This window comes from Danio rerio, chromosome 16 (assembly GCF_049306965.1).
Source record: "Danio rerio strain Tuebingen ecotype United States chromosome 16, GRCz12tu, whole genome shotgun sequence".
NCBI classification, from domain to species: Eukaryota; Metazoa; Chordata; class Actinopteri; order Cypriniformes; family Danionidae; genus Danio; species Danio rerio.
This window is the reverse complement of record NC_133191.1, coordinates 39,823,485-39,836,239: the sequence shown is the minus strand read 5'-3', so window position 1 is coordinate 39,836,239 and position 12,755 is coordinate 39,823,485. Positions and strand designations below refer to the sequence as shown.

The following is a 12,755-nucleotide window of genomic DNA, read 5'->3' as shown; positions in this document are numbered from 1 at the left end:
ACTGATTATTTATGTTAAATACTTCTATGAAGCTATATGTGTCAGAAGTTAGAATGAGTAACATATTATCAAGTTATTATCCTATCATGACAATGTATGTAAACACTTAGTTCCTTTGCATAAGTTGCATCTATACTTTGCTGACATAGACCTGTAACATCTCTGTTGACATGAGCTAGTGGGCTGAGAGCCAAGAATAGCAGGACCCCTTAGACTAAAAACCTATTCAAAAATGGTCAAGAGTTAAAAAGAGACTTAGGGGTGTGTCAAATAATCCTGTATAAAAATTGTAACAAACACACTGAAACTTTAGAAGGTGCAGGAGAGACTTTGGAAGGTGTCCAGGAGAGACTTCAGAATGCTCTGGGGTCTGCTCTGCTCTTTCTCGGCTTTATTATGGAGAAGAAAGTCTATTTTCTGATATTCAAAACCTCTGGTCTGATAATTTGTAATTAATGAGAAGTCAATATTTACCACAAATGGCGCCCAACGTGGGGCTGGACAGAGACGAACGGGTGACACTGGACATGCTGGGGCTTGGAGGAAAAACACAAATATGTGGCCACGATAAAAAACGGTAAGCAATTTTAAGCTTATACGTTTGTGTTTTTTCTACCAAGGACCTGCTTGTAACGGTAAAAAAGTCACTTGAACTGTTTCTCCAGCTATAACGAACTACAAGTAAAACTAAAAAAGTAAAAGTAAACATAAAAAAGTAAAGATATAAAAGGAAAACAAAGGGGTTTTGAATACCAGGAGAAAATAACAATTTGCATGCAAATGATCTGTGTTTTCCTAAGAGGGCCTTGACGGATAGGATAAACGTTAACTAGTAACTGTTACTCATGTTTGGGAAATTTTTTTATATTATGAAGAATATGCATAGAGCATTTTTAAGTTTTAAGAGGAAGTTCTTAAAGTGTGGTGACAATTAATAAGTTAAAACAGATTAAGGTATAGAGAGAAGCGCGCAAAGACCTCGGAGTACCCGTTCTGTTTTAATAATGATAAATATTATTATTCAGGAGGCTGGGGGAAAAAAGGCACAAATCCTGTGAAATGCTATTTTTACTGAAGAACAGTAAAGACGGGAGCAGAAGTAACAGGTCACTCAAGAGGAGTGTAGTGGAGAATTCTGTGGTTATAGCTCTAAGGTTAGAGGCTGCTCGGACAGGTCACTCAAGAGGAGTGAGGTGTATTTATGTAATTGTAAGTATTTGTGTATTTGTCTGTGTTGCTGGGGTGCTTAGAAGCCTTCAACTTTGATCTAGAGAGACTAGAATAGAGGTGAGGTTCAGGTTACACAGTGTAAGAGATGAGTTAGACTGAGTGAGAAGTATGATTGTGTTTAGAAGTATGTTTGCAATAAGAGTGAGTTTAAAAGAATTATCGTTTTATATTATAATATAAAAGAAGGATTGCATATGTTGTGTGATTTAAGAACAATAAGATAGAGAGTGATGCAGTTTAGGGAAGAGATTGTGATACAGAGGAGGTTTAAGCCTAATAAAGTTAATTGAGATCATATTGCATTTGAAAGACAAAGACTAAAAACAAGAATATACGAGTTAAACATTTTTCTGAATAATCTCTGTGTGTTTGAAGTGTTTTTAAGTATGAACTATAGGCAGAGAGGGGACTGAAATTCCTGACATGTCGACAGTCTGGAAGAAGGTCTGCTTCAGGAGTGGTAAGAATCTGTCTATTTTAAGAACAAAAGTTTCACAGGACAGATAGAAGCTAAAGAGTAAAGATATATTATAAGGTATTAAATAAATAGAAATATAAAGTAATGTAATAAGATAAATGAAATAAGAAAATATACATGATAGAATAAGATTTAATAAATAAAAAGTGTTAATAAAAATGCAACTAGAAGTTAGACTAATAAATATTAAGAAATTCAAAAATTGAAGCATAGAAATATCTACATATGGAGATTAATAGTTATATTGATCAGGAAATAAATTTACTAAATCAGTATGAATAAAAATAGATAAGTTGATGATTTGAGTAAATAAAGAATTAGAAGAGAAAACTTTAATAAATATGGATTAATTGAAGAGTTAATGATCAAATGTTTAAGGAAAATAAGTTTAAAGAAAAATGAATTAGGAAAATCTAAGAGACAAAAATGCTAATTTTTAAAAAGGGAAAAGAAGCATAGGAAAATGGAGAAAAAAGAAGTCCAAACATTGTTTAATAGAATTAAAAGAGAAGATGTTTAATATATATATATATATATATATATATATATATATATATATATATATATATATATATATATATATATTAAACAGATAAAATAAAAATTAGAAAAAAACAGTAACATTTAAAAGAAACTAAGATTTGGCTTTAAAAGATAAAATTATGTTTAAGTGCAATAAAAAATTGTTGTGGAGTAAGTTGACTGTTGTCATCTGTTTTAAAGTCAGCTACAGGCTGTCATCTGAGCCAACAGCTATTTGTAGTAAAAGCAGCGAGTCAGATGTAAAGCATAGACACTGAGGAGAAATGAAAGAACATAATAGTGAGTTCAAAAATTATATAGTTCATATTTTATGTACTTAAAAGGTAATTGAGAATTAAAAATTGCATTTCAGATAGGAAAAATGCTTAAAGTAAACAAACATGTAGAGGTAAAATAGTACTATGAACTTGAAGCTATTGCAGTAAGGATTTTGAACAGGTATATTAGACATTTGGCCACCATATAGTACTGTTGAATTAAAACAGGTATGGAAATGTTAGAGAAATTAAAATAGTGTAAGATGTAATGTAACTAGTGAGGAAACACTAGAATAAGATTAGGAAAAATAAGTGAAGCACAATCTAAAGCCAAAGAAATGAATTATAAGAACATTTAACAAATAGAAAATTAAGCATATTTACATATGATAAAAATGATTGAGAATTAGAAAAAATAAGTTGTTAAACAGCAAACAAAAATAGATAAATAAATTAATTAATTTAAAAAAATTGGATAAAAGGAGTCTTTATTTGATGAAGGAAAAAATGGGGAAAAAAATATTTTATTAAGTCATGAGCTAAATTCTATATATATTAATTAAGAGGACGTATGGATGAACTTTGGGGGACTGTAGTCTCGTACCTACCAGACATCTCTGAGTATACTGGCAAATGGAAAGGTGTGTGAAAAAACACAAAGCAAAATGGCTGTGGACACTTTTGACATGAACTTTTTGCCCAGGATTTACTGAGGACTGAAAAAGCTACATTTGTTCAGAGACATTCAAAAGAGACACTAACAAGAGACTGATGAACTGATCAAAAAGAAAAAACTCTCCACCAGAACTTTACATCAGCTGAGTCAAAGAAAGAAGCCAGCCCAAAGAGAGAGGGGGAAACACTGTGCCCTGATATGAAGGAAGTTCAGGACAACATAGAAAAGACTGTTGCACCAATCTGGAGCTAGTTGTCTCAGGTTGCGAGGGGGGATAGCCTGACAGTCCATCTCAAAGTAGCTCCTAGTCCAAATTACGTTCAAGCATTACAGAAGGAAAATTAAGAACAAAAGTTTAGCTACCCATTCTTGTATCAAATCAGACTCCTGTCAATTTTAGAGAAATTATTATCATGCAAATTTGTAAAAAAAAAAAAAAAAAAAAAAAAAGTGTTATAAGGTAATTTTAAGGTGAAACTTTAAATGATGAAATTATATATTATGATGAATGGTAAATAATTTGAGTTTAAGTTTCAGTAGGCTTAATAAAAGTTCCTTAAACATAGAAGGATAAATTACAATGCAGGGTGGTGACTAAAGAAAAAGCTTTTGATAAGGCAATACATAATTTGGAGAATAAATAAGAATGGAACTAAGTATTTAAGTTCAAATCAAGTAAAGGAAAATCTTAACATAATTGTATTGTGAATGGCCTAAATCAATATTGGATAGTGAAAACTGGAAAAATTCAAATCTAGAAAAATGATTTATAGTTAAAGGAAAGATTGAAATAACAATTTGAAATAAATTCATAGGACATAAGGTCAGAAAGTAACAGTTCTAAATTGCTATGAGAAAAATTGAAAGAGAACAGTGTTTAAGAAAAAGATAATATTTTACATGAAAACATATGTGAAAAATAATTAGAAAAAAAATTAAGGAATAATAATTAAAACAGAGAGAAATTTACAAAGCATACAGTAAGTTTTAGCCAGCTGATAAAAAAGTGCATCAAAATTGTATAAACAACTAGTTTAATGGGAGTGCCTTAGGAAATAATTATGAGCCAAAAGAAAATAACTCAAAGATAAAAAAGAAATTAATATATATATCAGAAAATAAATTAGTAAAGGAAAGAAGTGTCAAATTCCAACTAAATGATTGTCATTACAGGACTGAGATGCAGATGAAATCAGCCAGCACAGTGAGGGTTCAAATTAAATCAGATGTAGATCTGCCCAGAAAGAAAAAACACTAGATGCAGAAATAGGTATTAAACACTATTGAAAAGTTTGTGTAAAAATAGGAGCATTAATAGAAACATTGACTGTAATATACAATCTGTCCTAGACATTTCTATTTAAATTTAAAGTAGTAATAAATGTATAAATGACTAATAATTTTTGATGGAATCTAAAGGCAATAATTACATATGAAGACAAAACAAGATTATGTTTAGGTTATGATTTAAGAAAATCAATAGGAGAAGATTTTCCAGCTGAAGTTTGTATATTGTATGTGAAGATACAGTAGGTGAGAGTTCAAAGTGGCTATTAACGCCGCGGCTTGTACCGCCGCCGTTTGAAATAGGTGCCGCTCTGTTTTTAGTGTATGACCGCAGTTTGTGAATGAGCCGCCAGGGGGCGCAAAGGGACGGGATGCGAACGGACAGAAATAGCCCATACAGCTACTGTGCTTGTAAATGATATTAAACAATAAGTCAAAGCATTATAATTCCTTCATTAATCATTTAAAATTTGTTAACACGCTTTATTGTAAACTTTTTAAGTGCAAAGAGGATTCGTTTTGGAAAATAGAATTGAAGAAGTAAAAGACAACTAAAATGAAAGCACAAACATTTAGTACAAATAAGTAGTCTTAAGTAAATAAATAAATAAATAAATAAATAAATAAATAAATAAAGCAGCCTAAATATAGAAAGATGTTCAGTGTTTGCTATTTTGATAGGACTAAGACAAGACATTTTCATTTATGTTTTATTTCTGTTTTTATTTCCATTTTTGTTGTTGATTATATTTTACTATCTCATTTATGTCTCAACAATTGTACATAAACGAATAATAAACGAATAATGAAAACAAATGAATAATGAAAATAGGCCTAAATAAATTATTTATTTAAAGACATTGCCGTACAGTACGTGAAACACTGAGAAAAATAAATTGACCTACCTTAAGCAGATCACTAAAAGTATAATAAAAATATTTTTATATATTATATATATTTATATATTATTTTATTTTTAATAATTTAGTTTCAGTTCTGTTCAGTTTTTTTTTTGTTTTTTTTTTCAAAACGTCAATGTTCTCCTTTAAAGTAGCTATAACTGTTGTTTTTGTTTTTTTTTTGTTTTTTTTACTTATGGCTCAGTATGTTTTGTATTTTAACTTCATATTCAGTCACCTTGCATATGTGTGTGAAATATAATGCCGCATAACCGCGGAAAAAGAAGAAAAAGCTGTCAAAGGTTAGAGCTAATTCATCAAAATTAGCTATATTAAAATACAGCATTTATGTTAATACTGGCAGAGTGTGAACAAACTCAAGGCTAAGATATGCGCTTGCCTTTTAATGCATTTGCGGCCTTTTTATAGGCTACAGGCAACTATGTATAATAATGTTTTTTTTTTCTTTTTTTTGTATGGTAAAGGACAATGCACATTATGTTATTGATGTAAACTTAGGCTAAAACTTACCATTGATAAACGTGACCTACCTCAAGCAGATCACTTAAAGTATAAAAAAAAATAAAGTAGGCTATATATATATATATATATATTCTTAATAAACTTCACAGCCACAAATATAAAAAACACAACTTGTATTAAAACTGGGCGAGGATTAGAAAGAATACGATGCTTGTTATATAATTTAAATTTTGATTCCAATTTCTGCAAGCACATTTTTTCACTCGCTACTCTGCCAGAAACTTCGCCGCCGGAGAGCACCTCAATAATGTAAACATTTGTTTAAAGATGGAGCGCAAGATGTGCCGAGTGGCAACATGTGAAGAACGATGGCAAAGCTAAGTGTGATTATTGTAATAAACTAAGTTATAAAGCAGAGTCCCGACCAACAGGACTAAGCATATGCGGTTGGCTCATTCTTCACGAATATAGAATTAAAATAATGGCGCGTTAGGTTCACAAAGCAGCGCATTCTCTCCGCCTCATCGTTTAACCAGCGGGACACGCTGCTGAAGCAGGAGAGACACTCCGTCATTCATAATCTTAGCTGATGTATCGGAGTCGAATGAATATATCAAAGAGGAATTTTCTTTTAACAGTCCCGATATGTTTAATCTTTTTATTTATTTTTTTTTTCGTGTCATTTCTCTTCAGCAAATTATATATATTTTTAAAGCTGCTTGATTCTTTTAAAACCGAAAGCAGAGCCCGTGGTGTTTTTCCATAAGATACTCCTTTATGAATGTTTTAATTTTTTATTAAAGTCTTTAATGTGCATTTTGATAGTTTTATTTTATTTCAAGCAGCATCTAAATGCGAATTTATCCTCAAAACTTGGCATGAGAGCGATGCAAGTCATGTGTGGCATAATTGCCTTTTTTCCCTGCGCGTGCGAGATCAATTTCTGATATTTTTGCAACTAAAATAAAAGCATAAACATTCAGTACAAATAAGTAGTCTTAAATAAATAAATAAATAAATAAATAAATAAATGAATAAAGCTGTCTTTTAACCTAAATATAGAGAGATGTTCAGTGTTTGCTATTTTGACAGGACTAAGACAAGACTTTTTCATTTATGTTTTTATTTCTGTTTTTACTTACATTTTCGTTGTTGTATATAGTTTACTATCTCATTTTATGTCTCAACAATTGTAGATAATAATAAACGAATAATGAAAATTAATGAATAATGAAAATAGGCCTAGATATATTATTTATTTAAAGACATTGCCGACATTGAGCTTAAGTTGAATGCAGCTTCATCAAAAGCAAAAAATAAATAAATAAATAAATTGACCTATTTTAAGCAGATTATAATAAAAATATTTTTTGCCGCAGGACATAAATTAAGTCTAGCAGGTTTATTTTTTAATAATTTAGTTTCAGTTCAGGTTTTTTTTTTTTCAAAACGTCAATGTTCTCCTTTAAAGTAGCTATAACTGTTGTTTTGTTTTGTTTTTTTACTTAATGGCTCAGTATGTTTTGTATTTGAATTTCAATTTCAGTCACCTTGCATATGCGTGTGAAATATAATGCAAGCATAACCGCTGAAAAAGAAGAAAAAGCTGTCAGTTAGAGCTAATTCATCGAAATAAGCTATATTAAAATACAGCATGCATGTTAATACAGGCAGAATGTGAACAAACTCAAGGTACGGCTAATATGCGCTTGCTTTTTAATGCATTTAAAAAGATTTGCGGCCATTTTATAGGCTACAGGCTATGGTGTATAACAATGTTTTTTGTTTTTTTTTATTTGTATGGTAAAGGACAATGCACATTGATTTGAAACTTTTATTGCATTTTTATGTCCTGTAAATAATAAAAGTTGAATCAGATTAATAAAATCGAATCTGAATACCTGCAAACGGGGCCACGGTTACTTTTTTTTCACTGACTGGCATGACTGGCAAACGCGTCAGAAAAAAAACTGCTGAATCTCTGCAAATATTTGGTTAACTTATAAAACAAATGTATGGTTTAGTGATGTTAGTAATGCATAAAAAAATGCAAAGCAGAATTATTAAAGTTATTATTTCATTGATCTGAACATAACCATTTATAGTATAATTACTAACCCGTCGTCTAAAATATTAAAATAATAGTCTATTATTTTATTCGTGGCTAGAGCTTGATTAAATTGATTAACAAGCCATGTGCTTTTGTTTGTTTGTTCTCGGTACTGGGTATACGCAAAACATTTTCTAAAATGTCAAGCAGTATTGTCTATAGCTTTAATTAATTCAAAATATTAAAAATAACAATAATAAAATTATAAAAATACAAAGATAAATAGAGCAGCATTTTGCTAATTATAATAGTCCTTTATATTTATATACATGTATTTTTGCATATTCGTTATTTCACTTGATGCATTCGTTATTTAATGTTTGAATACTGAAATAAAAAGCCATCGTTTAAAAGGTTATTTCACCATCAAAATGTAGCCTGTTATATGTATCATTAAGGTTTTATATAAAACTGCTGTGCAGTGTAAATGGGACCTTAATACAGTTTAAAGCGAAGTTGTCTGTAAGGATGATGGGCATGGCATGTCTATTGTTGTGGCTCGCGTTGTGAATATTAGAAAATAACTGTCGGGTGAAGGCTTTATGGTCGTGCGGAATTGTCTGCTGCTGTCATGGCTCAGCAGGCAACACCCTATTCAGCTAGGCTATGTTCGGTGTTTTTATGTACAAATTCGTTTTGGCGAATGCTAGAGCGTAATACAGATATTTTAAATAACAAGTAGTTCAGTCCAGAAGTTGCTGTGCATAGAAACATTCATTTTCATAAGGCCCCATATTTAATGCGGTTTGGTTTTAAAACGCATAGGTTTTGCTACGGTTACACCATCCGTCCTCGGGAGTTTTGGATTTTGTGTAACCATGTTTGTGGAAAACACTTGAGGGTGGAGACATACCCCTTCCCCCATCTCATAACCAAAAGCTTGTCTTTCAGGTGTTAATGGGCATCAGTGAGACCGAAATCATGTCGCATTTCCACTGTCGGTCTATAGCTCGCATCGCGTAACGCAAACCCAGCCCCCAGAACGTCCCCCGACTGTTGGAATCGTGCATCCGTTAATAACTCGGTAGAAAATGTATTTTATAACATCCTCATTTAGACACAGTCAAACATTCAGCCCAAATGCACTGGAGAGACCTGAAACGTGTTCCCAAAAATGTTCTGTTTGCACAATTTGATTATTATCATCATATCCAAATACTTTATAAATAATATTCTAAACCTTCTCTGGTGTTTATTGTTTTTAGAAAATATCTAAAATCTTTTAAAAGAAAATATCTTGTAAAATAAAAGTTTGATTTGGCTTTAACGGTTTTATTTATGTAGGCTATATAGGCCTACCTAAACTGTTATAGCTTGATTTTGCTTGTTTTATATTGGTTTATTTATTTAATGCGATTTTATTATATCCGATAATGTAATTCTTTAAATTATATTTCAATGTGGCTGAGGCTTATCAAGATATGACACTTGTTTTGAGTCTACAAAAGGTAATTTGTAAAGTTTTATGTCTTTCTGTTGTATTCATATGGTGTATTATCTGCAAAATAAATAACAAAAAGAAAGAAGCCGCTAGCAGCATCAACAGAGCTGTGAAGAGAGCGCTCTTTTGCTCGGTCTCTCATACACAACCTTTATGTCTGCTGTGTCTTTGTGTAGATTATTATGCGTTATTGAAACATCAAGGGAGACACAGCAAAATCACTTATACATTAAAATTGTATTATTCTATGCAACAGCCTTACATTTAAAACGGAAACATAAGGGCGATTATAAGCAAAAAGACCTCAGCCTATAAGTCTAGATGTTTTCTTTTCCTTTTTTATTTATTTGTTTATGTGTTTGGCACATGTGTGCGATAGAAAAACTAGTGTAATTACGGCAAGCCATCTTTCCCAGACTCGGGGCAAATTCCGCCTTTCCTTTTACTCCGTCCCGAAGCCCCAGCTGGCCCTCCTGCCATCCACTGCGTAAAACAAATGCTGGATAAGTTGACGGTTCATTCCGCTGTGGCGATCACAGACTAATAAAGGGACTAAACCGAAAAAAAAATAATGAATGATGAATGAATGAATAAATTAATAATAATAAAATAAAAATATGGTAATAATAAACACAAATGCCGCGTAAGCGGTCTTTTTTATTTTTAGAGATGGTACATTTGAATTGCCTTCAAATGATGGATCTGCGACAGAGAAACTAGGGGTTTTGGGGGACATGCATCACTATATCCTTTTTTCCCCAAACTGTGCATAGTTCAGCTGCAAGTTACTGTACGTCTTTTTTTGAAAAAGCACCCCATGTCCGCTAGTGCCGCGCGCCTCTTTCTCTGGGCAAAAATGAGTTGATTTTTAAAATAATAAATATATAGATTAATTAAATTTTCAGCAAAAGAGACATTTATTTCATATTTCACTATGCATTTCATCTGATCTTTATAGCTTAATTAAACACATATTGTCAAAACCCACACATAGGCCTATTGTATGAAAATGAAAAGGGCATTTTTTGTTATTATTAGACTATTATTTGTTATTTGTTGCCTAGGCTATTTTCACATTTGAGGTGCTTTATTGGCATGACAAGTAACTGTACATTCGTTTTGCCAAAGCAGTGCGCGTCTCACAAACAAGACAGTGCAAAAAGGGCAGTAGTGAAAACAAATATGAAAATAACATATAATAAAAAAAGATTAATAAAAATAAAAATAGAATAAAAAAAATAATAATAAAAATAGATTTTTGATAACATTAAACAGGATAAAGGTAATAATAGTAGCCTATTATCAAAAGTAAGTCCACATAAAGAGTTCCAGTATTTGTGTGTTGGAGACAGGAGCGGGTATTGTTGGGTGAACACACAGCAGCACACACACTCCCCCAGTAAGATGGGTTCTGTTCGACAGGGACTCAAAGTTGTTTTGTATGTGTTGGATTATCGGGTAGAATTTCTCCCGGATCTCGGAGTATTTAGTGCACTCAGTTAGGATATGCAGCTCCGTCTCAATCAGCTGCTGAGGGCACAGCCGCTTCTCCACCGGCAGCCATGTTTTTTTTGTGCCGGCCCGTCTTTACGGCTAGCTGATGTCCGCTGCCCGCTTCTAACATGTTAGAAAATACTGCAAATCAAGCTGTCGGTATCTCCCCGCGGTTGAAATTGTTCGTTATTCGGAAAAAAAGAAGAATAAATATCAGCGCGCAGTAGTTGCTTTCTAGATCATTTTAGGCCTATATTCAGCTGTTTTAATCTTGCAATTCTGATAATTAGAGATAATGTCTGTTTTTATCAACTTGTCTGTCATTTATTTCTCATTTGCTACTTATTTTATTAATTTGTTGATGTTATTAGTCTTGTATATGCATATCTAAAATCCTTTGGCATTCAAATTTGCTTTGAACTTGAAAGAGAGAAAGAATCGGATTTTACCTGTCAGAGCACATTGCATATGCTTTTTTTGAAATAACATTTATTTAACAAATATTTTAGCACATCGAAAGTAATTAAATTACCTGTCTTTTGATTAAAACCTTTATGCAAAAAGATCAGAAAAAAAGGCAATATGCGACACATGACATGCATCGCTCTCATGCCACGTTTTGAGGATAAATTCGCTTTTAGGTGCTGCTTTGAATAAAATAAAACTATTAAAAAGCACATTAAAGACTACTCATAAATTAAAACATTCATAAAGGAGTATCTTATGAAAAAACACCAATTACCGGGGTCTGCTTTCAGTTTTAAAAGAATCAAGCAGCTTTAAAAATATAATTTGCTGAAGAGAAATGACAGGGAAAAAAAGATTGAACATATCGGGACTGTTAAAAGAACATTCCTCTTTGAAATATTCTTTCGAGTCCGACACATCAGCTAAGATTATGAACGACGGAGTGTCTCTCCTGCTTCAGTGGCGTGTCCAGCTGGTTATAAACGAGGAGGCGGAGAGAATGCGCTGCTTAGTTTCGGCTCGATATATTTAAATAAAAACTAACAACGAGTTGCTTATAACGCTCAAAAAGTTAAACTCAAATGCACAACCCTTGTTGGTTGCACCTGCGGGATGCACAATGAACCTAACGCGCCATAATTTTAATTCTATATTCGTGAAGAATGAGCCAACCGCATATGCTTAGTCCTGTTGGTCGGGACTCTGCTTTATAACTTATTAGTTTATTACAATAATCACACTTAGCTTTGCCATCGTTCTTCACCACATAGCCACTCAACACATCTTGCGGTCCATCTTTAATGTTTAGATTATTGAAGGTGCTATTGACGTTTTGAGAAAAAAATTAATAGTACTGAAACTAAATTATTAAAAATAAACTTGCGGGACTTCAGTTATGTCCTGCGGCAACATTATTTTTATTACACTTTAAGTGATCTGCTTGAGGTAGGTCACGTTTATCAATGGTAAGTTTTAGCCTAAGTTTACATCAATAACATAATGTGCATTGTCCTTTACCATACAAAAAAAAAAAAAAAAAAAACATTATTATACACCAGTTGCCTGTAGCCTATAAAAAGGCCGCAAATATTTTTAAATGCATTAAAAGGCAAGCACATAGCTTAGCCTTAGTTTGTTCACACTCTGCCTGTATTAACATAAATGCTGTATTTTAATATAGCTAATTTTGATTAATTAGCTTTAACTGACAGCCTTTTCTTCTTTTTCCGCGGTTATGCGGCATTATATTTCACACGCATATGCAAGGTGACTGAATATGAAATTAAAATACAAAACATACTGAGCCATTAAGTAAAAAAACAAAACAAAACAACAGTTATACTTTAAAGCAGAACATTGACGTTTTGAAAAAAAAAACGGAACTGAAAC

General features: G+C 32.0%; 2 protein-coding genes across 8 annotated transcripts in view; one reads left to right on the top strand and one right to left on the bottom strand.

Moving 5' to 3' along the window:
• Positions 1-12,755, top strand: part of LOC141378276 (serine/threonine-protein kinase pim-2-like) — a 53,061-nt gene that overhangs the window by 7,391 nt on the left and 32,915 nt on the right. The gene's annotated exons all lie outside the window — the stretch shown is intronic.
• LOC141378278 (uncharacterized) overlaps positions 1-12,755 on the bottom strand; it is a 44,012-nt gene that overhangs the window by 9,887 nt on the left and 21,370 nt on the right. The gene's annotated exons all lie outside the window — the stretch shown is intronic.